This window comes from Ictidomys tridecemlineatus, chromosome 9 (genome assembly GCF_052094955.1).
Source record: "Ictidomys tridecemlineatus isolate mIctTri1 chromosome 9, mIctTri1.hap1, whole genome shotgun sequence".
NCBI classification, from domain to species: domain Eukaryota; kingdom Metazoa; phylum Chordata; class Mammalia; order Rodentia; family Sciuridae; genus Ictidomys; species Ictidomys tridecemlineatus.
In genome coordinates, this window is record NC_135485.1 from 95655897 (window position 1) to 95681864 (window position 25968).

Consider the following 25968-nt stretch of genomic DNA (forward strand, 5'->3'; position numbering starts at 1 on the left):
GTTTTTTTGTTTTAAGAACAAAAATTTCAGGAAAAAGGTAACCTCTTCAGAGAAGAGAGGAAGTGTGCGTGTGGATTGTGTGCGGTGCCGCCTCGTGGTGAGGGCTCCTGTTCTTATGCACTGCCACCCTTGAAGACTTGTGGGCTTGATGCTGTGAAAGCACCTGCGCTGTTGTCAGTGGTGTAGACGTATGGATTCACTGATTCCTCTTCAGAAGGAATTTGTGAAGCAGATCCTGGATGGTGATGATGATGAATTTGGTACCAGGAATTGAACCCAGGGGCACCTAACCACGGAGCCACATCCCCAGCCCATTTTTACTTTTCATAAATAACTTGCTTAGGGCCTTGCTCAATTGCTGAGGCTGGCTTTGAACTTGCAATCCACCCGCCTCAGCCTCCTGAGCTGCCAGATTTACAAGCACACACTATGGCACCCAGCCCGTGTTCTTATTTTATAGGAAACTGAGACACAGGGGGGTGAATACAGCTGGGGGCGCATCACCAGTGAGAAGCAAAACCAAGATTCAGACCCAGCCTGCTCTGACCCCAGAATCTACACTCCCACCACGCACTACTCCTCCTTCCCTGAGCTAAGATTCCAATTAACCCTCAGAGCAGCAAGTGGAAAAGTTGAATTTTTTATGTGCAGCCCTGGTGAAGATGAATTGGGGTGCCATGCTCAAATGTCTTTGATACTCGGATACAAGGCTCCTTGGGCCTTTTTCCCTTTTTCTGTCACCTGCATCTATCTCGTGTTCCCCTATCCTCTTCACAGTTTGGACCCTAATCCAACTCCCACACAGCCACCTTTGATACCAGCTTCTACTCCTAATATTGCCTGGGAATCAAAATCTTTTCCTGGGTATGAGCATAGCATTGAATCTATTGGAATCAAAACCTCTATTTTCCTTGTGTCATAGTCAGGGACTTCAATTTTCTGTACAAAAATAGCTTTCGATAATGGCTCCTTAGTAGAGGAAAGAAAGCAAAGAGGAACGGGCACCCCTGCCTGCCGCCTTCAGAACACAGGCCTCACACCTGTGTGTACATGTGCATTATAGGCAGACATCGTGACTTTGTGGGCCTCAGTTTCCTCTTCTGTCAAAATGAAGCACTGAATTGGGTGACTCCCAGGGTCTCTCACTGCTCTGATTCTTTGAAAAGCCTCAGTGTCAAATTTTTCCATTAGATTCCTTTTTCTGTACATGCCAGAAGCATAGAGTTAGAATTACATATCTCCACAACAGCAGCTCCCGAGCTCTCTTCCTGTCCAGCTTTGGCCAGTTTGTGGTGATAGCATTCATCTGTACCGTGGCATAAGTTTCTAATTTACTTTTGATGGAAAGAGCTCAGAGTTACTGATTCTTGGGTTATTAGCAAACTTGTGTCTAGAAAGACATCTTCAAAGTGAATTGATGTGAAATAATATTTAAATAGAAATTTTCTTAGGGTTATTTGCAGAGAAATGGCATGGGCTCATCATAGCACCGAGGGAAGGGTAGCTTCCCAACAGTAAACCGAGTTATAGGTAATTTCTCTTCGTCAGGTCCGTGTACTGGCTCTACTTACTTCCATTCTTGTCCTCAGGTTGATGGGTTTATAAGACTGTGCCTTGGTATTTTCATGTCCAGAAGATACGAAATTTCTATCTCCAACACAGGAATGACGTGTGAATGGAGTATATGGAGAGGAACCTTTAGTTGAAGGCTTTTAACCTAAATGGACAATAAATTCAGCCTCTTGGACTCTTCGGCTGTCTGCAAATTGAGTGGGAACACAGTTCACATATCATTTTCCTCCTGTCCCTTTCTTCCTAGGCAGGCAGCCACCTGCCCTCACCACGCCCCAGGACTGCTGCCTGGGATGACTGAATCCTAGGCAAGTCAAGGGCCCTGGTCTTTGGAGTTTCTGCTGATGTTGTCAGCTCTTCTCCATAAACCCATGGGCAGGTAGTTCTTAACCTGCAGATCTGGTTCAATTCGACATAACTGGACAGCCCCTGACCCCAGTTGTGAACCTCCTCTTTAAGCCCTTTTCCTTAGGCAAAGTGTTTTCCTTGCTCTTTGGTGTCCATCACTCATTCTGGTGTTCTCTCCCCAAACATTAAATCCTGTGTCTTTAGTCCGTGGATTTGCTCACAGGCCCCCAGATCATGTCCATGCTCAGAGCGCATGCTTGTTTCCACATTACTCTCGGGTGGTTTCCCACAGGGTTCACCATTGCACACTGCGTCTTTGTTGGTTTCTCACTGTGACTTTCTCCCTTTAACACAGGACCTGGGAGTCGGGGTAGTTAGTAGTGAGAAGCTTCTTTCTGCCATACCAAATTCTGGGAGAGCCCAGTCGATGGTCCACATGTTGCTAGATTGACACCTGCGGTGGTGATGGTGTTCGTGTGGCTCTTGGCGTGCAGAACGCTTGGCCTTCCTCCCTGGTTTGTAGCTTGTTTACCAAGTGGACAGACCATAGAAGAGCAAAATCTTGGAAGTTTTTCTTTTGTGTTTTTTGTTTTTCCTGAATTTTAAATAACTCTGGTCCATTATAGAATCACATGCTTATAACTACCAACTCAAATTTGCTGAATTTCTGCAATGAAGAGAATGGTTTTTGATAACTTTTAATAAAAATAGGGCCCAAGATTTTGAGTAATTAAAATTTCCTAAGTTTCTCTAACACATTTGCAGTTAAAGAAAAGAGCAAAAGCTGGAAACCAGATTCCTTTTAACTTACTGCCTGTCCTTCCTTTGTCTTCACATCCTGTTGTCCTCTTGTTTGTTTGTTTTTGAGTCAGGGTCTCACTAAATTGCATATGTCTTCTGCCTCTGTTAGTTGCTGAGGCTGGCTTTGACGGTGTGATCCTCTTGCCTTGGCCTCCAGAGTCTCTGGGATTACAGGCATGTGTCTCTGCACCCAGCCTTTTTGGTTTTCTTCATTGAGTTTAGGGGCCACAGGTGAAAGCAGAAAAAAACAACTTTCAATCTGGTTCTGTCTCCCCCCCCCCCCCCACTCAAAATGACAGTGGGTGTCTGAGTGGTAGTGGCCGGCTGCTACCTTGACCCGCGACAGAAGCCTCTCTCATATATGCCTATGACTTCTCCGAGGCCCTGACCTCCCAACGCCTAAGTGCTGTTTTGCATTTGTCCTTCCTCTTCTCTGAAAGAGTGCCAGGGAAGTCCTGCTGAGTTCTTGGAACAGCAGACTGGTATTTTAACAGCTCTAATGCAGACTTGGTTGGGGGTGCTTATGATCTGTGGCAAAAACAGGATGTTTTAGGTGAGCCTTGCTGCACAGGCAGTGGACTTGTGGCAGGGTGGGGGCTCCCTGACTTTGGTCCCCACTCTGCCCCACCCCACAACAATTCACTTTCTTTGTGTTTGGGTTTGTCACCTGACTCATCAAAGGACAGTCATTTGGTCATTGTTCCTTTCTCACCTTGACATACCGGGCTGGACACACAGTTCCCTTAGTGCAACCCACGTGGCCCTCCTCTCTGGTACATGCTCATGACAATGCTTAGTGCTCTGGACCTCTCCCACATTCGTCCTGTTTTCATCAAAACCTCAAGTCTGATTTCCACATTGAGAACTCTGAGCTCTGCACAAGGCATATGACTAAATCCATTGGCCACTCTTATTTCCTCCTTTTTTCCCCCCAGAGGTGCTGGGACTAGACACACTCTCCACCACTGAGCTGTGTCCCCAGGCTGCAACTGCACTTCCCATGCCAGCACCTTTCTTGCTTCTCATGTCTTCCTCCACATCATCCTGTCTTCATTCTCCCTTCGCTTGCTAAGACAGGGACAGGGCTGGAAATTTACACGGCAGTTACAAAAGGAAGAAAAATACCTTTTGCAGACATCTCTTTCTCTGCTCTCCTCTGGTAGGAGTTGTGGGGACTGTAGGATGGCCTGGTCACTGCAAGGTGGCCTAACCATCAGTGCAGTTTATTGGATGGGTTCCCGGCTACGCTCAGCAGGTGTTGCTTTCAAAATTTAGTCACAGGCCTGTGTGCTGCGGATCAAGATAAAAATGTAGTTCTGTGAAGTTGTCACTGCTTTAGATGCATTCAGGAAAAAAAATCAGTGGGGTTGGAAGGCAGGCAGGAACAATCACTTCCACTTGGGCACAACTTACAGGTAGATTTTCTTCATTAGATCTTATAAGTTTTCTTCAGATCACCAATCACAAATAATCTTTTCTTTTTCGTTTTGGTTGTTCGGTGTGCCCCTGTGGAATTTAGGGACAGTTGTTCATTAATCCTTTGTTTTTGAAAGACTTTGAAGAAATTACTGTATTTACCCAGTTGCTAAGTCATTCAGCATATGGAAAGATGACCCATCTTTCCCTCAATTTAATCAATGCTCGATTTCACTGAAATGCTGCAAAATGAATTGTAGCCTAGAGTCTAGACGGATTTCAGAGATGTTTTCGGTATGGGACCCTCCCAAGGTTTGCAACAATATGGATTGCTGTATCCCTACTAAGCGCTAGGGCTGTGAATTTCACACACATTTTCTTGAGTTCTTACCATATCCCCCTAAGGTATCTCCAGTTTACAGTTGAGGAAGCAGAGGTTAGTACACAGACAAGGTTTGCAAAGGAAGCAGGGCCAAGATTTGAGCCCAGATAGTCAGTCTTGCCCAGCAGGAGGCCTGCAAGCAGCCTGTGCTGGGGGAGGACATGGCAGCTGGGATGGTGTCCTCAGCAGAGTGCTGAGTGGGGCACTTTAGGAGGGCCAAGAAATAAAAAATGTTGATATGTCTGTCTGTTTATTCAGGGAAGAATGTCTCCTTTGAGTTGTTTTATATGCCACTAGCACAAGTTCATTCTCAAAGCCAATTGTAACCATCCTATTAACCATCTTTTAAGCAGCAGACAGACCGTTGTCTCACTAGGGACAGATTGAAGCTATTAAGTTGTAGAGAGTTAATGCCTGTAATGTGTGATGCTTAAGAAAAATTCTGACTTCAGAGACATGAGTATAAAATAAAGAAACGTGTTAATTTTAGAAAGTGAAGACATGCTGGCACAGAGATTATTGTAATACATAGCGACTCCTGTTGCTGTACTCAAAACAGCAGAGATAGAAAATCGTAACAATTAAGTATTGTTTGGAGGATGTGAATTTTCTACTTGGAAAACTGTTCAGCCAGCAGTGCTACCTGCTTTTCTTCCTCATCTCCCCTCCCCACCAGAGACTGCTGGCCCTTGCTGAAGATTAACGGTTGAAGGAAGAGCAGTTCTGTGCAGATCCTCATTACTTTCCCTTTCACACCCCTCCCCCACTAGACTTTAAAAGTGATAATTGCTTGAAATATTGGGAGAAAGTAATTTGTATTGGTAAAGCTCCGGTGAACTTCAAACGAATCTGTGTCCTCTAGTGGTGACTTCTTTTTAATTATGGGGCTGGGCAGATGTGTGTTTCTGTGGACCTCAGCACCTGCACCCTGCCCTCAGAGCCTGGAATTGATGATGGAAAATAACTTCTGGGTTTTCAACACTCTCTGTGTGTGTGTGTGTGTGTGTGTGTGTGTGTGTGAGAGAGAGAGAGAGAGAGAGAGAGAGAGAGAGAGAGAGAGAGAGACTCTGAGACTATAGGAGGCCATGGTTTGGAACCTTAGAGGATATCTTAGTATTCAGGACCCTGGAAGTTTGAGCTTTGTTTTCTAGATTAAAATTGACATTAGTCAAAAGTAGTAAATACTAATGCTTCTTGGCTTCCATTCTTAGCACTTCACATAATCTTTATTTTTAACTCTTACCATGTGCCAGGCACTGTTCCAAGTGTTTTGCAAATATTAACACATGTACTCCTCACATAGCCCTTGAGGATACTCCAGTTGTTATTCCCATTTTTCCAAGGAGGAAACTGGGCACATGGTGATAGAGTGATTTGCCAAAGGTCACTCGGTTGGTAAGTGGCATAATGACGTTAACACCATGGCAGCGTGGCTCTGGAGTTTGTGCTTTCTGTTCTGGAAAATGCCCTGCCCCTCTTCAGTTTTAGAAGCCTTTCTAGAAGACTGCAGCCTCCAGCAAGTCAAGAGCATTTAGTTTTCAGTCTGTTAATAATGGAAACAAATTGAGCACCAGGGGAGTGCGCAGGCTCGCACACCAAGTCCTAATATGGATGGCCTTATGACGATCGTGCTTCTTGCCTCCCGTTTAATTAGTTCTTCTACACAGGTGCTAATTCAAATGTGCCTACAGATTGCATGCCCACAGCAGATAAGTAGTTTCTAGCAGATTAACAAATTACCTTTGCCTGCCAAACTCCTTTGTTAACAAAACCATATCCTTAGGTGGAAATGTTAAGTTTTGACACATCTGAGTTTTCTTGCTAAACTGATGACACAAGAGAGACCCATTGAATTTGATACTTGGTCTGAATCCAATCCTGTATTCCTGGTTGAAGATAGAAAATAGAAAACACACGTAAGTCAACTCTATCTGTAAGATCTTCACTTCAGATTCTTTCTTCATAATGTAATTAAAAGGGTTAATAGGGGTAGAGAGCGAGGGAGGAGAGGAGAAATTTGCAGTGAAACACGGCTTGTTTGCTTATTTTCTGTTTATTTGTAAACCTCATATTTAACTGTTGATCCTAACCCACAGCAAAGTGTACCTTGTAAATAGGGGACCTGAGAAGCTAGTGTTTTTTTATTGGTTTCACAGGTGATCCTAATTTACTACTTGGGAAAGATCTGGTAAAATGAGCAAAGAAAATACCTTTCCAGTGCTTGAGGGCTTCTCCTGACAGTGTGGCTACTCTTGCTTTGATGCAGCCGTCTCCAGTTCCAAGGCTATTGAACATCTCTGTCATTTTAATGTAGTTTATTGCACACATACAGAAGAAAAGCAGCAGTCTTTATCCATGCCATGTTTTAATCTGCATTGCAAAAACTGAGTTCCCCCCAAAATATCATTAGTGCTGTACCTCTTAACCAGGTCAGATTGCAAGGAGAAAGGGTTTATGATGAATGAGTCAAATCTAGAAGAAGCCGAAAGTGAGAAAGAGGTGCTGTGACAAACTGATTGCAGATAAGACAATGATAAAGGAAGACCTCCTCATACCTGCACAGTGTCATAGCTCGGTTCAAACACTCATCTCTTGCAAAGCACCTAAAGGTTGATATGGAAAATCTGAGCAATCTGGAGAGGAAGCCTCAGAGTTGAAGCACACCCTCATGAAGCTGTGTATCAAGGCCAAGGTCCCTTGCAGCTGCATTCCTTCCAAAGGATGGCTGGGACTCAAGGTGGAAACCTCCATCCCTTTCTTGAATTAAAGTGAAGATGAGTCTCTTGTCATGGCTGGCGTTGCCTTTCCCTGTTACTTCCCTTCCCAGGGGACCTGCTCCCGTTTAGCCAGCTTAGCGCTCAGAGTTGTGCTCTCCAGGGAGCTCCTGCCTCCCACTGGAGGAGCCTTCTTGTGGTAATCGTCCCTACCCTTATGTTCCTGTCCTGGGTTTTCTGTGTGGTGTTCTTTCCCTTCTCGGGAACAGGGTCCATGGCACTGAGAAGCAACAGGGTGGTGGCTAGGAGTGAAGCAGTCCTCCGTGACTTCATGCTAGTTGGAGGCAAAGACGCTCCCCTCTCTTCCCTTCAGTGTACCTAAAGTATCTCTGAGTGTGTGTGTGAACATATTCTCTTCCCTGCAACAACATGGGGAAATGCTATGAAAAAAACAAAAACAAAAACAAAAAACCTACCCGCGGGTCTAACTTCAGCGGCCATCCAAAAATAAGATTCAAAGTATGCAGTTTCTTTCATGCAAGCCATCTCAGATAGCATGGCCATTTCTATTTTTCTCCAAATAAGACGTTTTCTCTGATTATAAGAGTGTGTGATATTCTAGGCAGAAATTTTTAGAAAATACATCAAAGCATAGGAGAGAAATACCACCCATCGTCTTATAAGTTAACATTGTGGTTAACGTTTTGGTGTATTTATTTCTAGCCCTTTTTCTCTTTGTAGTTTTTTTTTTTTTTTCATCACAACCACGTCTGTTAAATCTGTATTATCTATAAAAACAGAAACTAAAAAAATCCCCTTTTCTCCTCTGGGTTCATGCAGTCCGTCATGTTTGCCTGCAGAGGTTACTGAGCTTGGCCCTTCTTCCAAGGCGTGTTTGTGTGAACAGAAATGATGAAAGTCATGGGAGGGGCAGAGAGGGAGTTAGCCAAAGGCCCAGGTCCTTTCCACCAGGATCAGTGGGTCCTTCTCTCTCAAGAGGCCCGTGAGCTGCCAGGGTTTTCTGTGCTTTCCAGTCATGCTCAAGTGACCAGCCAGTTCCCAGTGACACAGCTCGTGTCTCATTGGCTGTCTGATTTCTCCTCCTCCTCTGTCTTTACATACTTTTCAGCCTGTCTGCTGCCTCTCTGAGCATCCCCCCCCCAAAAAAAAACAACCCACAAAGGAATATAAATGTGTAAGCTCCCATTCATCAGCACAGAGAATGTTTTTTTTTTTCCATGATCATCTAATGTCATTGTTTCTTATATATTTTTAGCCAGCTTGCTCAGATTTTGGAAAAATATGTATATTTCTGTGACTAATCTTTGAAACATATCCACGATTGCTAGCATTATGGAGCTCTAGGATGGTCTGGAACCAGAAGCACTGCCTTGGAGTCTGGCATTGATTCTACCAGTTGGTAGCCCACTGACCTTGTATAAGTCACTTTTGTTAATTTTGTTGCAAGAAACATCAATTTTTTTTAAAAAAAGAATTATTTACATGGATGTATAGTAGTATTGCTGCTGATTTGCTTCCACTGCACACTGAACCAGAAGAGCTCATCAGCACTGCTTTCCCATCTGCCTTCCCTGTGCTAGTCCATCTGGGCAGCCTCACTGCTCTCCTGGACTTCCCCCTCCCTGACAAGTCCAGAGCGTCACACAGTTGTGCTATCTCCTCTGCCTCCCCAGCAGCACTCATGTTTGTGAACATTCCTACCATCACTGCCCTCCTTTCATCGTTCCCATCTCCTGCCTAGCCTTTCGTCTTCCAATTGCCTGGTTTTGCTTCTAACATTCCAGATTATAGTTATTTGTATGTTCGTCTTACCTCCCTGAGTAGGTACTCTGTTCCTTGGGATTGGTGGTGGGATTTTCCTTATCTTTTTTCTTTCCTTCCTTACTCTGAAGACATTCATTGAAGTGTTTATTGAGTTGGATAGACTCAAACTGAATTGATTGGACGATTTAATCTCTCTGAACCAAATGTGGGCGCATATCTGAGTATTTATGACTGGGTGGTGGTAGCTTGGAGTCCATGTGGGACACTGGATTCTGAGTGGCAGCATCTGGAGCTGGACTGCAGAGCTGTTAGCCTGGCTTCTGAACACCGTGCTCCTCGTTGGCTGACTGGAGTAGTCACACCCTGCAGAATCCAATCTGATAAACTGCTTTGTTCTTGTTCACTTGGAAGTGGCAGTTTTCCCTCTTTGATATGAAGTAAATGAGCATCCCATCTCAAACCCATGAAAGGAAGAGGCAATGAGATCGTAACCACAGCTCTGTCATATGAAGATTTTGGCCTCATCCTCAACCGCGCGACCAGCATGCTAGCTTCATACTAGAGGTTCTAAGCATAGAAGTTAAGTAGTGGGATCAAAATAAACACACATAAACTCAACTTACCTTTTTCTTTGACCAGGTCTGAGACGGCTCCCCCTCTGGCTCCTGCCTTGAGCCACCCAGTGGGGTAGCGAGGTTTACACAAGAGACTAGCAGGAGAGAGAGGCAAGGCACGCCAGAGAATGGCCTTTTATTGGGGAACAAGAAATTCAGGGGGAACTTCCATCCAATGAAGGTTGAGGGGGACAGCATTCCAAGGTCGGGGTCAGTGATTGGTCTTAGTATCAGTGGTCAGTCACACCCCCACACGGATGGGCTCTTGCACCTAAAAAGGGTGGGGATTAGTTCTGACACAGCTTGGCCAGAACACCTCTCACCCAGTCAGGGAGGTGCCCAATCACGTGTGAGAAGGGCTTCCCACAACATCCGCTCCTTCAGGCAGTGCTCGGGCAGGCCCAGGGGGTCAGAGCAGTGGAGCAACTCCAGAGAGCACCTGGGAGGAAGCAGCAAAGGGAGGGGTGGAACTGCCTTTGTGCCATCACTGGGACAGGCCCAGGAAGGTGGGAGGGGGGAGGAGAGCCCCTAGACAGGTCATCCATATGACATTGTGGGTGCCATCCATGTCCCTAAACAAGGCATGTCACACTTTGGCTGAGAGTTGTCTCTAATCCCAGTTGCAGCCTGCTGAGGTCCCCTGTCATTACTGCATATAAAGTTACGAGGAACACAGTGAAATGTCACCTGGGTTTGCCTCATACATTAAGTTTTCCTCGTTTAGTCCATGTTCATTTTTGCACCTTTAGACTGTTTCTTAAAAATCAAACATGGTTCACATAACTTAAAATTCACCATTTAAAGTGTGCAATTCAGTGTTTTTTAAGTATATTTACTGTTACATAACTGTCACCACTGTCTAATTCCAGAACATCCCCATTACTCCAAAAAGAAAGTTCATATCCATTATTAGTCAGTTTCAATTTCTCCTGCCTCTCAGTCCCTAGCAACCTTTTATCTACACTGTCTTTGGATTTGCCTATTCTGGAATTTTATATGAAAAGAATCATATAATATGTGGCCTTTGTGTGTCTGGTTTATTTCATTTAGCATGTTTTCAGGTTTATCTGTTTCGTGTTAGTATCATTTCTTTTCACAGCCGAATAATATTCCATTGCATGTTTATACCACAGTTTATTTAACTGTTCAGTAGTTGATGGACCTTTTGGGGTATTTCCACATTTTGTTTATTATGAATAATGCTTCTGTGAACATTATGTTTAACTTTTTGAGGAACTACAAAACTGTTTTCCTGTTTCTTTTGAATTTTTGAAAGCCCTTAATACCAACTAGTTTTTTAAAAATTGAAAGGACAGAGGGGCTCAACAAGTTAACTCATTTGGTTGTGAAAACACCTAAATTATTAATAAGCAGAAGGGGGAAAATGTCATATCATGTTAAATGAAAGAAAATATGTATATTGATTCATGGCAAATCACATTTACAGATTGAAGCTGGATTATATAGAATGGGTGGAAAAAATGAATTCCCATAAATTCTCTTCATAGACACATTCAAATTCTGATGAAATAAGGTTGAATTATTTTTTAACAATTAGCAATTATAGTCAAGGTTGGCAAGATTATCTTGAGCATTGTCATTAGTTGGAAAAGTTGGAAACCTAAAGAAAGACCATTATTAGCATAAACTGGAGCATTAAGGAGAAAGTTAAAAACAGGCACATAGATTCACCCTTAAAATAATGATTTTTTTGTTTTATGGATGGGGTTTACTCAGTATGGAAGAAGAAGAGCTTACGGTCTTTCCTGCATCAGTTTGGTTTGGGAACCGTGAGACTTCTGCATAACTTATTAGTATTCGTTGGCTTGTTCAAATGATACTGCCTAACCATCTGTTAGAAAAACAGACGATGAAGGCGTTTTAGGAGGAAGGAGGCTTGTGGAAGTTCTTGCTGGTCTGGGTATTCCGTTGCACGTATATACCACAACTTGTTGATCCATCAGCTCAGTTGACACCTGTCACATCTGCCTCTGAAGCCTGTGGCTGGCTCCAGCTCAACTCCGAGACCTGCGTAGTGAGAGGGGCTCTAGGGCCCTGCCAGAAATTGGGCTGCATCGTAGTTTGGTGAAAAGAAGACAAAATTGAGTTCTCGTGTTTTTACTCTATGATTTTGGATGTTTTGAATTTCGTGTTCTTCTCTGAAATACCTTAATTAGTACCTTCTTACTGAAGGATGGCGAAATTCAGATGAGACAAGAAGTATAAAAACACTTTGTAAACTAATGTAAATGGGGGGTTTTTGATATGGTTCAGTTCTGGTTTTCTTCCCAAAATCTCAGTCTTTCCTTGGGGTGGCTTCCTCATAGCTAGTGAAGCTGCCAACAGTGTGTTACCTTGAAACAAAGTACTTAGAGAAGACCAGGAACCCCGATTTCTGGAAGATGGCAGGACAGTTCCTCCACAGTTGCTGTTGGGGCTTAGACCCTGAAAATCAGTGCCCTCCACTCGTGGGAGATGTCAGGCTAGATTTCCTGTGCCTCTGCAACTCACTCCGGTGGCTACTATCTGTCTCTTCCCTGGTCATAGGCTTATCCAACTGCGTTGGTTGGTGAAGGTTAATTTAGCCTTGGAGACGCAAGGCAGGTAGATCCTTGCACTGGAAGAAATCTGATTAGTGATATTTCTATTTTTTTTTGGTACCAGCTATTGAACCCAGGGATGCTCGACCACTGAGGCACACCCCCAATCCTTTCTTGTATTTTATTTAGAGAAAGGGCATTGCTCAGTTGCTGAGGCTGGCTTTGAACTCTCCATCCCCCTGCCTCAGCCTTTGGAGCCAATGGGATTACTGGCCTGGGCCACTGCGCCCAGCCCGATTACTAATATTTTTAATGATGTTTTAAATTCTGCTGCTTACATCTACTCTGTAAACGTTAATGATGTCACTTCAGGTTACCAGTGCTCATGGGCCACCAAACTATTACCCACCATCAGCAGTACATTATTGAGCCGTCTGAAAAATGATTTTTAAAAATTTAATTGACTAATAAGTCATTTCTGGCCGTAGGCAGTTTTTTCCTTTTGCTCTCCTGACTTCCTCCTTCCGAAGTCACTTCTAGATGTATTGTCCGGAAGAGAGCACGCTAGTGTTCAGAGCTTTAGAACCCTTGGGATCTCGGGGTCACTGGAGCTGAAAAGGGCCCTGAAGGGCCTGCTCAGTCCCACACTATGTCATTTGTTGGTGGCAGTGATCCAGCGCTCGGGGGTCACAAAGGCCAAGTCTTCGCACAGGGTCTGGCCTGCCCATTCTTCTCACTTGCCCGTACCTTTTTGCTGCCTACAGATGTGGATCATTTCAGTGTTTCTTGGCCCTCAGTATTTATATTTTTTCCCACTTTCTGGATAAGCTTACGCGGCCAATCATCCACTGACCGATTTCCATTCAAACACCATTAAAATCTTGAAATTCCGATAGAGCAGCTGATACATATTAGGGAAGTAAATGGAAATATCCCTTCAAGTATTAGGGTGGACAATATTGTAGCATAAGAAAAATATTAATTTGGGGTATTGGGGATTGAACCCAGGGGTGTTGTACCACTGAGGTACATCCTGAGTCTGTTTTATTTTCATTTTGCAACAAGGGTTTTGTTAAGTTGCTGAGACTGGCCTCGAACTTTTGATCCTCCCGTCTCAGCCTCCTGAGTTGCTGAGATTATAGGCGTGTACCACTGCACCCAGTGGAAAAACATTCTTGCTTGAAGGGATCTCAGTAAGAAAGCAGAGATTTCTTCTAGGCAGCAGGTCAATAGTGAAGCACAGGGATTCAGAGGACTCTTTGAGGTCATTATAACTGTTTCATCAGATTTCAGTGACATTCATTTGGTGTTCACTAAAGTCATACATGTTGACTCTGGTAAAAATACTCTCAATGGAGTAAGTAAACTTAATGACTTCTGTCATTCCAAAGTGGAATTAACATTGTATTTACACAGTGTCTTACCGTTTGCTTAGGGTGTTTCCATGCATGATCTTATTTGATCCTTACACAAACTTAGCCAGGGAAAATGCTTACCCATCTTAGTGAAGAATCTGAAACAGAAAGGGTAAGTCATTTACCCAGTGCACATAGCAAGTAGTAGGCGGGACCCAGGCCCTTAGACTTGAAATCCAGAATGCTATTATTTTCTTAAGAACCAGGCTTCTCTTGCAGCATTGATTGAGAGAAACCCAGGAAGAGTATTGTTGGAGTAAAGCGTCTGGAGAACTTAGCATTCTTGAATTGGCCCTTGGATCTTTTATTCTTTTTTCCAGAATCCAAAATTGGTGTTAAAAAAATCCCTAAACCAATTTTCATATTCCATAGAATGAACTGATTATGTTTCTGGAGGGAATGTATGTGGAACAACAGAGAATCTTTCTCTTTTTTCATATTTAGATCCATGCCAGGGTCTTGCCTATGGCCTGGACAGCTGCCCTCTGATATACTGCACCATGTTGAAAGTGGCATTCATCCGTTCTTCAACGCACATGTGAAACTGTCTCCATTGTTAGTTTTTCTGTGTAAAAATCATTTCTTAGGGATAACTTTCTAAAATCATTCCATAAAGTATTTTACACTTTTTGTGTGCATTAACTATTTTTTTTTTTGAGAAGTTAAAAAAAAAAAAAGGAAAAAAAAAGCCCATAAATCTGTAGATCTCTTCTCATTGCTGTGAGTTGAGCTCCTTCCACTGAGTGACTCAAACCTACTGCTGTTTAGGCCCATCAGCAAGGAACCAGGCAAAATAATTACTGACTGATGGCCGCACATCCCTCAGCATCAGCAGGAAGTGGGTCATGAATCAGGTCATTCTAGATCATGCAAAATGACCATCTTTGAAATTTCTCATTCTGAAATGGTTTCAGATAAAGATCAAGTTTATGGCTCTGTTGCTTGTCAAAGAGAAATAAGAAAGGGAGAAAAAGAGTATTTCCCTAGTAATTTAGGAAGGGACTCTGTATTTGCCAGTGGTGTGCTGTTACATGTTTAACAACCAAACAGCTTTGGGGAGAAGGGACTTTTCACATTTGCCAATTTCCATGGTGTAAATAATCCCACCATGACCAATCTCAAGCTACCAACCCATAATAACAGGCTCTCAAAGTACCTGAAAATCTTGCAATCAACTCTCAAGCTAGAACAAGCCAGCTCCAACACATTATGGTAATTTTAGGGTCATGTAGATTGCTTTTGGGAAAGATATGTAGGTCAGGCCTTCAGTATCTGCCTGGAGTTCATCAGCAAAGTAAAATTCAGGAAGGAAATTTCCCACTACAATAAATGATGCAAAATGTAGTTTATCTTTGATTTTTGTATTCATGTAAGTGTTCCATTCACTAGCAAAGAATAATATTGTCATCTTTGCTACTATAACTTTCCACAGGATATAGAAAGTTTCTCTTTCATAATTCATAAAGAGAATTGAAAGTCTTTAAAAAAGATTTTACATTTTGCTTCCTCTTTTTGTACCATTGAAACAAATGTTTTCAAGGAAAGTTTTCTAGCTTGACTTATTTCGGCATTTAAAATGGATCAAAATGTGCAAAATTATGTTGAACCTGATTTATGTAATTTGCTTTGTCATTTTAAGTTTTCAACCTCAATTTCCGACTCATTTCAGGACTTTGTTTTTTAAATCCAAAACAAAAGGTTCTTTTTCCTTGAGTCATATAAATATGTCCTGCGGATAGTGATGTCTTACAGCACTGTTTTCATTTGAGATAAGCTTTGCTTTTTCTTTCCAAACAACATATGGAATGGAAAAGATGGTTGCTACCAAGGATGAGTTCATCAGTAACTTGTGATTTTAAAATACCAATACACACAAATATGTGTGTATTGGTATTTTAAAATCGAGCTGACAAGTTGAAGAAATTATATATAACTGCTCTACAACATACCACTTATTCATAAGGGTGATTCTAACCTGTTATAAAACACTGATATCATTTAGTAATTTTTTTCACAACATAAAATGAATATTTTTGAGTTTCATTACTGCTTATTATATAAATATTTGGTTTTAAACTTACTGACTTGGCCCTCGGAATGTGTTATTGAAACTCAACTTGGAGTGCCAGTTCTCCCACTTTTTTGATTTTAAGTTTCTTTATACATAATTTTCTTTTCCATAAAAGGAATCGTTGTATAAAAGCTCATATACTGGAGGGAAGTGATATTGGTCAAAATTATACATGACATATTTTGTGCATGTACGAATATGTAACAACAACTCCAATCATTATGTATACCTGTAATATACCAATAAAAAACTGTGAGGGGAAAAGGGTTATATACCTACTTTTTATTTTAATCAAATTGGAGTTCAGGAGAGAAAGGGAGCAGTCCTACTCATAAAGTTTTAAACTTTAAGAATAATTTTCTGAGAGGTATAAAATTCAAGTCACAAATCCATGATGTTTATAATTTAAGATTTTCTCATAGCTACACCAAAAAAGTAAAGACGGGGGCTGGGGCTGTATGTAGCTCAGTGGTAGAGCGCTTGCCTAGCATGTGTGAGGCCCTGGGTTCAATCTCGGCACCACATAAAGATAAATAAATAAAATAAAGGTATTTTGTCCATCTACAACTAAAAAAAAAATAAAATAAAAATTAAAAAGTAAAGACAAATAGGTAACATTAGTTTTAATAATAATTTTATTTCATATACTATATCAAAATATGATCTCAACATTTAACCAGTATAAAACATTGAAATGTTTTACATTCTTTTCATACTGTTTGAAATCCAGTGTTTTGCACCTACAGCACATCCGAATCTGGACTATGGACATTAAGGGCTCAAGCTGCCATATGGGACAGTGCAAGTCTATAGAAGAGCTATACGGTGTGTGTGTGTGTGTGTGTGTGTGTGTGTGTGTGTGTATGTATGTAAATGTCACATTTATACATTGATGGAAAATAATTTGAATTTCCCAATGAACTTCAGCTCATAATTATTTATACTTTTAGCTCTAATCTTACTGATAAGGGTTGAACCCAAAATAGTTTATTTGTTGTATTTTTCCTTTTCAATTTCTGAAAGGCTCTTCAGCAACTCCTTCAGCAAAATGAGGGCTCCCAAAGACTTGATGTTACTCTTTTCACTTACTGGAACACCTGGTTTTAAGCAAAGAATATTTTACACATAACAGCACTTGTTAAAATCAGAAAGGCTTAGCGGAACAAAATTGGCATGTAAGCATTCCCAGTACTGTTCTGTAAATGCTTCACATTGATCTTAAAAATTAATTTTATTTAAACTAATATAGGCAAATGCTTTTCACAATTACTTCATGTCAAGGGGGAAGGGTCCCTTTTCAATACGAAATAATTAGGTGTAAGTCTGTTGGCCTAGCCTCCATGGAATTTCGCACCATCTCTCTGCAGTCTGAGGATATAAACATGAACCGGCACTCCCCATCTGGGTAGCTGTGGGACTTCCCTGACCTTGACCCTCTGCAGACTTCAGCTAGCTCTCCCGCCCCAGGGGATCTTAAGTCCATCTCTCAAGCCCCAAACATTCTTCCTTTCCTGCTGTACATTGCTAGTGCCTTAAGATATCTTCCACCTCTGAAACTGGGTAATAGAAACTGGTAATGTGGTGGCTGCAGGATGACCCTGCCTCAATTGTGCCATCCCTGGACAGTGGAGGGAGTCCCCCTACCCCACTTTTAAACCTGTATTCAGACCAGCACCAGGATACCTGGGTGGGTCTATTCAGGATTGATGGCTGCTGAGCTTCAGACTTTGCTCCAACTCCTTCCCCCATCTCCAAGCAGTGCCCTTCCTCTCTGGTTCTAGAGCCTGTGGAGTTGCCTCCAATTCCGTTCTTTCCTGATGCCTCGTCATAAAGCCTTATCTCTGGACTATAGAAGAAACTGGTCTGCTGCCCCTGCTCTGGGCACTCTTGTGACAGACGAAGAAGGCACTTGCCCCTGACTCCTCACCCACCCTCACACCCACTGATCCACACAAATACTGCTTTCACCAACTGACTGAAGTGGATCTTACATAAGTTACGCCGTGATTGGTAAAAGCTCTGCCCTTTTGGAACAGGGCAGCAGTTCTTTCCTAGGGATCATGGACCACTAAGTGCTCTGTCCTCCCCAGTACACACTGTAGCCCCTCCAGCCAGTCCATTGATGTGCGATTGTGTTTGTGGATCTATACACAGCTTTCTCAGATTTTCAGTGTGTGTAATCCAGAAAGGTTGTGACCCTTTGGACTCTGCCTGCTGTCACTTCTACTGTAAAATGCTTACACATCTGTGCCTGGTGGAGCCCCTGTGCTCCTCAGCCAGCCCAGGCAGGCCTCTCTCCTGCTTATTGCCTTCTCGGAACCTGGCAAGCCTTTCTCTCACCAGTATACCCTCCCTTAATCCACCTCCACTAGGCGCTGCATCACCTTACTTGTAACATTTTACCACGGGGGTGTGCAGTACCTCACAGATCTGTTTTGGTTCATTTTTTGGCTTGTTTATCTTGACTGACTCCAGTTCCTTCTCTTAGTTTTCAAAGACAGTCTTTAACATGAAAAACAAATGGAGTGCATAGGGATTCGGGGTGTGCTGAAGGTGTTTTGAAATCAGTTGGATGATAAGTATTGCAACTTTACATCACTAGGTGTCATTTTGTTTTTTCTTTTCCTCTATTCTTTCCTCAGCTTTTGACCTTGACCCAATCTCTGTACTTAGAGTCCAGTTACTGAAAACAGTGGGTTCCCTTTTGGCTCCCAGAAGGAATTGTTCCCCATTGTTATCATTTCTTTTCAGAAGTTCACTGTGTAAAGCTCAAGTGTTCAGAATTACACAGATCTGTAGCTGATGCATGTTCTCCCTTTGACAGTCCAGCCTAGGTAACCTTGGTAAAACAATCTTTCTGAGCCCCAGTTTCTTTATTTGAAAATGGGGAAATAAATTTGGTCACAGATTTGTCGTTCATTGTTTCTAGAATAGTCAATATTCAGCAAATGTCCCTCCTTTGTCTTTTTCACTCTTCCGTCATGTCTTGGTCCTCTCTCTTGCTCTAATTATCTTCCCTTGGTTTATTTCCCTTCTTGCATCTTGGATCATAGAAATACTTGGGGTATTATTATTAGTGACTAACAAATGGTAAAGCAATTATAGAACTCTTTAGTTACACCAAAAGGCCAGATAATTAAGTTAAAATAAAGCTTAAGGTTCTCATGATTTTTAATAGAATAATTGTACTTAAAATAATTATTATCTGAAAACTTTTCTTAAAAGGCAAGTGATTGTCCAAACTTTGAATTATTGATTGTTAATGTTGAAAAGCAAACTCTTTCAAAATTTTCTTCAAAATAAGTTTACTTTGCTCCTCATCTCCACTGAATGATTGCCCTCTGAAGTTTCTTAAGCCCTGCCCCTGAGGTTTTGTGGACCTTTGCTTCCACATGATTCTCCCTGGTCTCCCTGATGTGGGAGGAGGAAAGGGCACAGTGTGCTAAATTTGGGGTCCTTCCCTCTGAACTGAAGCTCTGTTGAGTGTGAGTCTGCACACAGGATGTTACAGCCTTGGGGAAAGAAAAGACAACACAAAATGAGCCAGACTCAGAACCTTATAGGGCAATCAGAATAATAAATCTTACCCGCAGAGGAGTCTTTGGTGATAACTTTTTGTCAAGGAGAGAAAAAAAAATGGGCGAGTGAAATGTCTTGTTTTTGTTTTAATAGATGAGAGTAGCCTTGCAGTATCATGAGCCCCTCCCTCCGCCTCCCCTAGTCTCACCTTTGACAGAGGAAAATGGATCATTAGGTAGGCCTGGGACAGTCACATGAGCCCTTCAAAAGCAGAGAGCTTTCTCTGACATAGAAGAGGAAGTCAGAGGTTCCCATCGCAGGAAGATTCCACAGGCCACTGGTGGCTTAAGGTGGAAGGGACTGCTTGTCATGTACTGTGGGTGCCCCCCACCCAACAGCCAGCAACAAAATGGGAACAAACACAGGAACGGAACCCAACCAGTCAGGACCTGGATTTGGGCCTTGTGACAGGTACGCTGAGCAGGGAGCTGGTCGCACTGTGCCAGAATCCTGCCCAGTTGAAGCTGTCAATGAACTGGGATGCGTTAAGCTCCTAAATTTGCAGTGAGTTTTTCATGCAGTAAAAGAAAATGCCATCACTCCCTACTTTTAATATAAGGCTATGAATTCTTTTAAAAGCAGCTGGCTTCCTAGTGTTAAAACTTATTCAGACAGTGAGTCATAAGAGATAGGTATTGAATGTCTCTGCTTTGCCAGGACCTGTATTAGATGCTGGGGACAAGTCACCAAGTTAAAATCTCCATCCAGTGAGAGAAAACAGATGCACAAATAGCAACAAGACGATATGGTAAATGCATAAAGAGTCCTGGCCTGGGGCCTGTAAGGACAGAGAAGATTATGGCTGACTTTACCTTAGGGAACTGAAGTAAGTCATCTTAGTGCCAACGGGTACAAATCCACATTTCCAGCTATTGAATGTCAAGAATACATTTGAAAAAAATATTCAACATTGCACAAAAGAATATAACTCTATGATTCTGTACTAAACTAAATGAATCAAGGTTTTAAAACACTTTAATTATCATGTAAATGGATGAGGTATTTATTTATCTTTAAGATTTATCTTTATTTATACATTCAGTGTCCTAGCAAATAAGAGCAAAAAAAAAAAAAAAGATAGATTACTACATCATGCAACCATTCTGTATCTGTAACCCATACATCAGTTTCTCTCAGAAGTCAACTGAAAAAATTCTTTTCCCTTATTTGGCTGGGATCATCCATAATCAACAGCTATTTTATATATTATTACTTTGCTATAAGGGAGCAGTTCTCAAAGTGTGGTTTAGACCCCTAAGTTCCAGAGGCTCCCTAACTTAATGTGTGTCTTAGAGATGAGTGATGTTAAATGATTAGAGTATAATAATTCATCTGCAGGCCCTCTTTCCCCGGTCTCCTTTATCCATTCTATCAGTATTTATTAAGCACATTATATGGCAAGACCTGAGTTACGTGTTTTATTTGTATTACTCATTAATATTAATTCTCATTTTAATCCTGTGAGTATTCTATCCATGTGACAAATGAAGAAACTAAGGTCCTAAAAAAGTAAGTGGATTACATAAGGTTAGCAACTAAGTAGCATTTGGATGTTTAGGATTTGAACTCTTGGCCTTGGTGCTATGTATTTGAGTATTAAACTCTTTATTATTGGTGGTGTCTTCGACTTGACAGCCAAAGGATACCAGAGCTGTGTATTTGGTGGACTTGGTTTCACAACCTGTCTCTGCTACTTAACATCCTATGTAAACCTACATAAATTACTTAACCAGTCAGAAGCTCTGTGTTCTCTATAAAACAAAACTCACAATGCCTGACTTAGGGGTGGTTTCATGATTAGCTGATGTAATGTGTAGAATCATCGCCTTGTAGAGAACTAAGAGGAGTGGGCACTCTGTGGTTTCTTGTTTGAAAGCTGCTCTCCAGCAGTCTGTTTGGAGTCCTGCTGGTGACATCGGTCTTCTCCAAGTGGTCAGTTGTTTCTGTCTAGCTATTTCATTATAGTTGAGTCCATGACAGGCCACACTTAGCTGGCAGGATGGTTTGGAACAGAGGTGGAGAGAGAAGCTAGGGACCACAGTGTGGACAGTACGAGAGGGGCCTTGGTGTCAAACCAACACCAGCACAGCCCATCTGCCCACTAATGATTACTTTGCTCTGTGTTCAAAGGGCCTGGGCCTCCTCATCTATAAACATGGGGTAGTAATACCCACTGTGTGAAGGCGGGCCAGAGCTCATATGAAAGCACTGCTGTGATGACTGGCACTTACCAGGTGTCCAGTCAATATTAATTCCTTCCCCTGTGACTGGTCCTTCCCCTCCTAGGAGGACATGCTATTTGTAAGTTGCTATTGAAGGTCTGTAGACCATCCCTTTGCTCCGGAGTCGGGCCCTGTGAATGTTGGAACCTTTAGAGCCCAAGGCTTCCTCATGACCTGGAAATACCTGCAGCATCCTACCCAGGGGTGCTCTCAGATTTGAAAGCCATGTCACACCTGAACCAGGTGTTCAGATTTGGTGGATGGGAGTAAATATTTCCAGTACTGAATGTTATTTTTGAGGTTAGTGGATGCAAACGTAAGGACATCCTTTTGGATAATGTAATTCTGCCCCTCTGTGTGAGAAGGCTTCAGAAGGGCTCTCAGAAGAGAAGGGAAAGGGACATTACATGGCTTTATTTTATGAAGACCAGACATCTTCATATTTTAATAAAAAGCAAAATGCTATCATAATGGTTGAGGCCAGATGAAATTCCTCATCTCAGTTAGTGGGCAGAGTGTTAAATTCCCATGTATTCGGTTACTCCCAAGAGCACCATTGATAAAATGCACAGCCAATTGAAATGGAACTTGAGACCTTTATGCACAGCCAGATCCCGTGCTGTGGATTTAGCTCAAGTCTGGAGATGCAGTGGGGACTGGCTGTCAGGTCAGCAGGCTTCTCCCCCAGGTCTTCTATTTACCAGCAGGCCCACGGCTTTAGCCAGGAGGGAGCTGAACCACTTCAGTCCTTCCCAGAACCACATCCTCAGAAGCTGACAACTTTCACGATACTTTGAGATCCTGCCAGTGGTGAGTGGGTCATTTCTGGGAACGCGGCTTTGGGGATAGCTCTCAGGATCTCTAAGTGGCACCCACTTCGTGTCCACAGGAGGTGTGGGTTTTATTGGCTGTGATGCCAAGGAGGTTCTTACCTGCAGGGACCAGCCTGGGTGGCAGCCAACCAAGCTCCTTGGAATGTTTTCTAGTCCCAGAGAAGAAGGCGGCTGTTGAGTCTCTGCAGTTCTGACCACTTATACTAAGGTGCCTCTTTGTCTGATGTGATTCCTGTGCCTGTGACAGAGACCACACACTTTCATAGATGTCACATACTATCAGGTATGGCCCAGATGGTCAACTCAGTGTCCAAGATTTTACAAACTTGGCTCTTCAAGGAGGCTGCATGGTGTGCTGGTAATGAAATTTGGCTCTAGAGGCAGACTTTGTGCATTTGAATCCTGGCACTGCCACTCCTGAGCAGCACGCCCTTAGGAAAGTTACTCAGCTTCTCTGCGCCTCATCTGGAAAAGGAGGATGACAGTAGTACTTGTAGAAAGTAGCTGTAAAGATAAAATGTTTTGCATACAGTAAGCGCTTGGTCAGTATTCCTTGTTGTAATTATTGGGTGGTACATGGGTGCATGGCCTAATGGCAAGTCTGTCAAGTTTGGGAAGGGATTTCAGTCATCCTACTAAATAGCCAAGTGTGAGTGCTGAGTGTGAGCAAGAGAGTTGTCTTCCAGAGTCTATTCTTTGTATTTTCTCTCCTTTCCCAATACCTATTCTTTTTATCTGAACCTCCTTTGCTTATCCACCAGTCCCCTGCCCAGGAGCAAAGGATGTGCAGTTAAAATTGCGCAACCACAGTTATCAGCCCAGCTCAGCCACTTGGTGCCATGTGAGCATAAACAGGTTTCTGAACCTCCTTGAGCAGAAGTGGAGAATTTGGGATGACACAAAGCTGCTGACTGTCTCATAAAGGTGGAGTGATCATGCATTCTATTCACCTGGCATAATGAAACAAATTGGAAATACTTGGTGATTCTCCACTGGAAAGAAAGACTGACCTGGCCATACCTTTGAATGAAAAAGAATCCAGGCAACTTTTACTGGTTTTCTCTCCACCCTCCCTTACAGGAGAGTGGGAAAAGCACCTGCTTAGGATGTGTGTGTTGAGCAACCTGGGGGCTTTGTTCCTGTGATACTTGCAGCACCTACTTTATAGGAGTTGGGTAGTGAGTGTGCACTCTGACAAGTGCTGTAAGTTGTCCTGGCTTGACAACCCATTCCCTGGTGACCTCTCTTTCTCACCTTCCCATCTTACAGAATATGGAGCTTGGACTAACTGAGCTTTAGGTTTCTTACAGCCTTACCATGATATAAGGACACAATACTTGATGCTTTCTGTTCAGTTTTTATTTGTTTTATTTTTTTACCCACCTCCTGCTGCCTGTCCCTACTTTGGGGCCCCTAGAAAGTAAGCTGCATGAGAATAGGGACCTTGTCTGGACTATTTTAGTTGCTTAATAAATATACGCATGCACATACAGACATGTAAGACTGCATTATAATGTAGCTAAATAAATTTGTCTACAGAGATTTAGGGAGTGGGTTGATTATTCTTCTCTATTCCCCACCTGAAAATATACCATATTCTTATTTGGAGATTTAAAGAATTGAATTAAGAATGGTTGTACTGTCTGTCTTAAAACTGAATCAAAGTAGCAGACCCAGAGTTCTCACCTGTGTGTACATGTATTATCAAAGGACAGTTTTAACTCCTAAAATCAGAGCAAGCCCACAAGCTTAGGGCTGAGGACAGTTGACCATAATGGCACCGTGCCAAGTATCTGCAGCGTAGGTTGGAATCCACTTTGTTCCGTCTATATACATGGTAGAAATGGTTGGCAGGAGGCAAAATATAACCCTTAGAATTCTGCTCGCACATATTACTGAGATTTCCTATTACTCTTATTATTTGGCCACAAAATGGGCGTAATCCTTGTTGGCTTTAACATACCTACTAGTATTGCTTTCGCTATCCATCTTGCAAAATATAAGACAAGGCCAGAGCTTAAATTAAAATCCTCAGCTTCTTATCTCCTTCCCACAGGAAAGCAAATCTGTGTTGAAAACCGTAAAATTAAGAGGAGAGCAAGGATAGCATAATTTAGCAAAAATTCATGGCACCAGATTCTGAGCTATATGACTGGAGGGACAGGTCAGACATTAAGAAGATGCTGCCTGCTAATGCAGGTTCCTTAAGGTGGTGCTCTGGAAACAGGAAAGGCATGCAAAAAATACATACACCCTTCCAGAATATTTCTGCAGTGCTTACTATGACCACCCTAAGAAAATATCTTTGTGACTTGTTTGGCAATTATTACCTCCCTTAAGACTTTCAGATGAGTCAAAGTGGTTATTCTAAACTGCAGTTGAAATGTATTCATTTTAGCATTTGGGTGCTGAGAATTTTTTTCTTCATTTGCAAAAGGGTTTATAATAATATCCTCATATCCCCACTTCCACCCTCCACCCACCTCCTCTAGCATTGTAAATTCCTTGTATTTAAGAGGCTCATTCTGTATATTTGGCAAACTACATCATTAACACTTGAAAAGCATTAAAAGGTCTTTTTAAACATTTATATTCATAGATGTTTGTGTGCTGAGGTGTGTAGAGAAAAACTGTGTGGCTTTGATAATGGCGCTCTATTTAATAAATGCCAGTGGCTATATAAGCTGTGCAGGTTTTGCCATTAGACAGAAGCTGATAATTATGGAGAAAATCTAGTATGGAAATTATACCACTGTCCAAAAACATGCGATTTTTTTTCCCTTTACCTCCCTGCCCCCCCAAGTTTCTTTTGGACTGAGGTTGTAATGATAGGGTGTAAAGAAAATTAAGTATTGCTAGGATGATTGTTCCTAATTTTCCTGAGGGTACTTCTTTTCCACTGGAACCACATACTTTTTACATCTAATTTGAAAACAAACAAACAAACAAACAAACAAAAACCCATCAAATTCAAAATGAGTGTGCACCTTCAGTGCAGCCACCATACACAGGTGTGCTTGGGTCTTTTAACCTTCTGGTATACACCTATTTTGTGTGCATTTCATGTTCTTCCTCAGTTTCTTTTTTTTTTTAAACATGAATATTCGCTTTTGAAGAAACTGATTTCACATATATCTTAGACTATAGCACAGTAAAATCTCTAATTCATACTAATCATGGTGAAGGCATGCCTGAACTAGTGAAATCATTATATTCGATTCCTCTTAAATCCGCATTACTCATTACAGCAGTGTTTCTAAATGGAGACTGTTCCTGAGACAGCTTTAATTAGTAGATGGGTTTAAAGTCAGGGCCGTCGTGCACGTGTTTATAACTGCTGCTTCCTTTCTTTGGGGGAAGGAGGGAGTTTCTCTTCTTTATTGTTTTTGAAGTTGACAGATAAATTTGTATGTATTTATCCTGGAGAACATGATGTTTTGACTATTACATTGTGGAATGGAAATATAGCTAATGTGTATATAGCTCACCAAGTTATTTTTATGGTGAGAACACTTAACATCCACTCTCAGCATTTTTTAAGAATGTACTATATTGTCATTAACTAGAGTTTCACTGAAATGATCCCTTAGTTAGGTTTTAGGTGCTTAAGTCTGGTTTACAGTATTGCTTTACTTAGTTCTTTCTTGGAGGATGGAGGAGGGCTTCAACTTTTCAG

General features: G+C 42.1%; 1 protein-coding gene across 8 annotated transcripts in view; it reads left to right on the top strand.

Moving 5' to 3' along the window:
- The window catches only part of Lef1 (lymphoid enhancer binding factor 1), a 112564-nt gene that overhangs the window by 48969 nt on the left and 37627 nt on the right, over positions 1–25968 (top strand). The gene's annotated exons all lie outside the window — the stretch shown is intronic.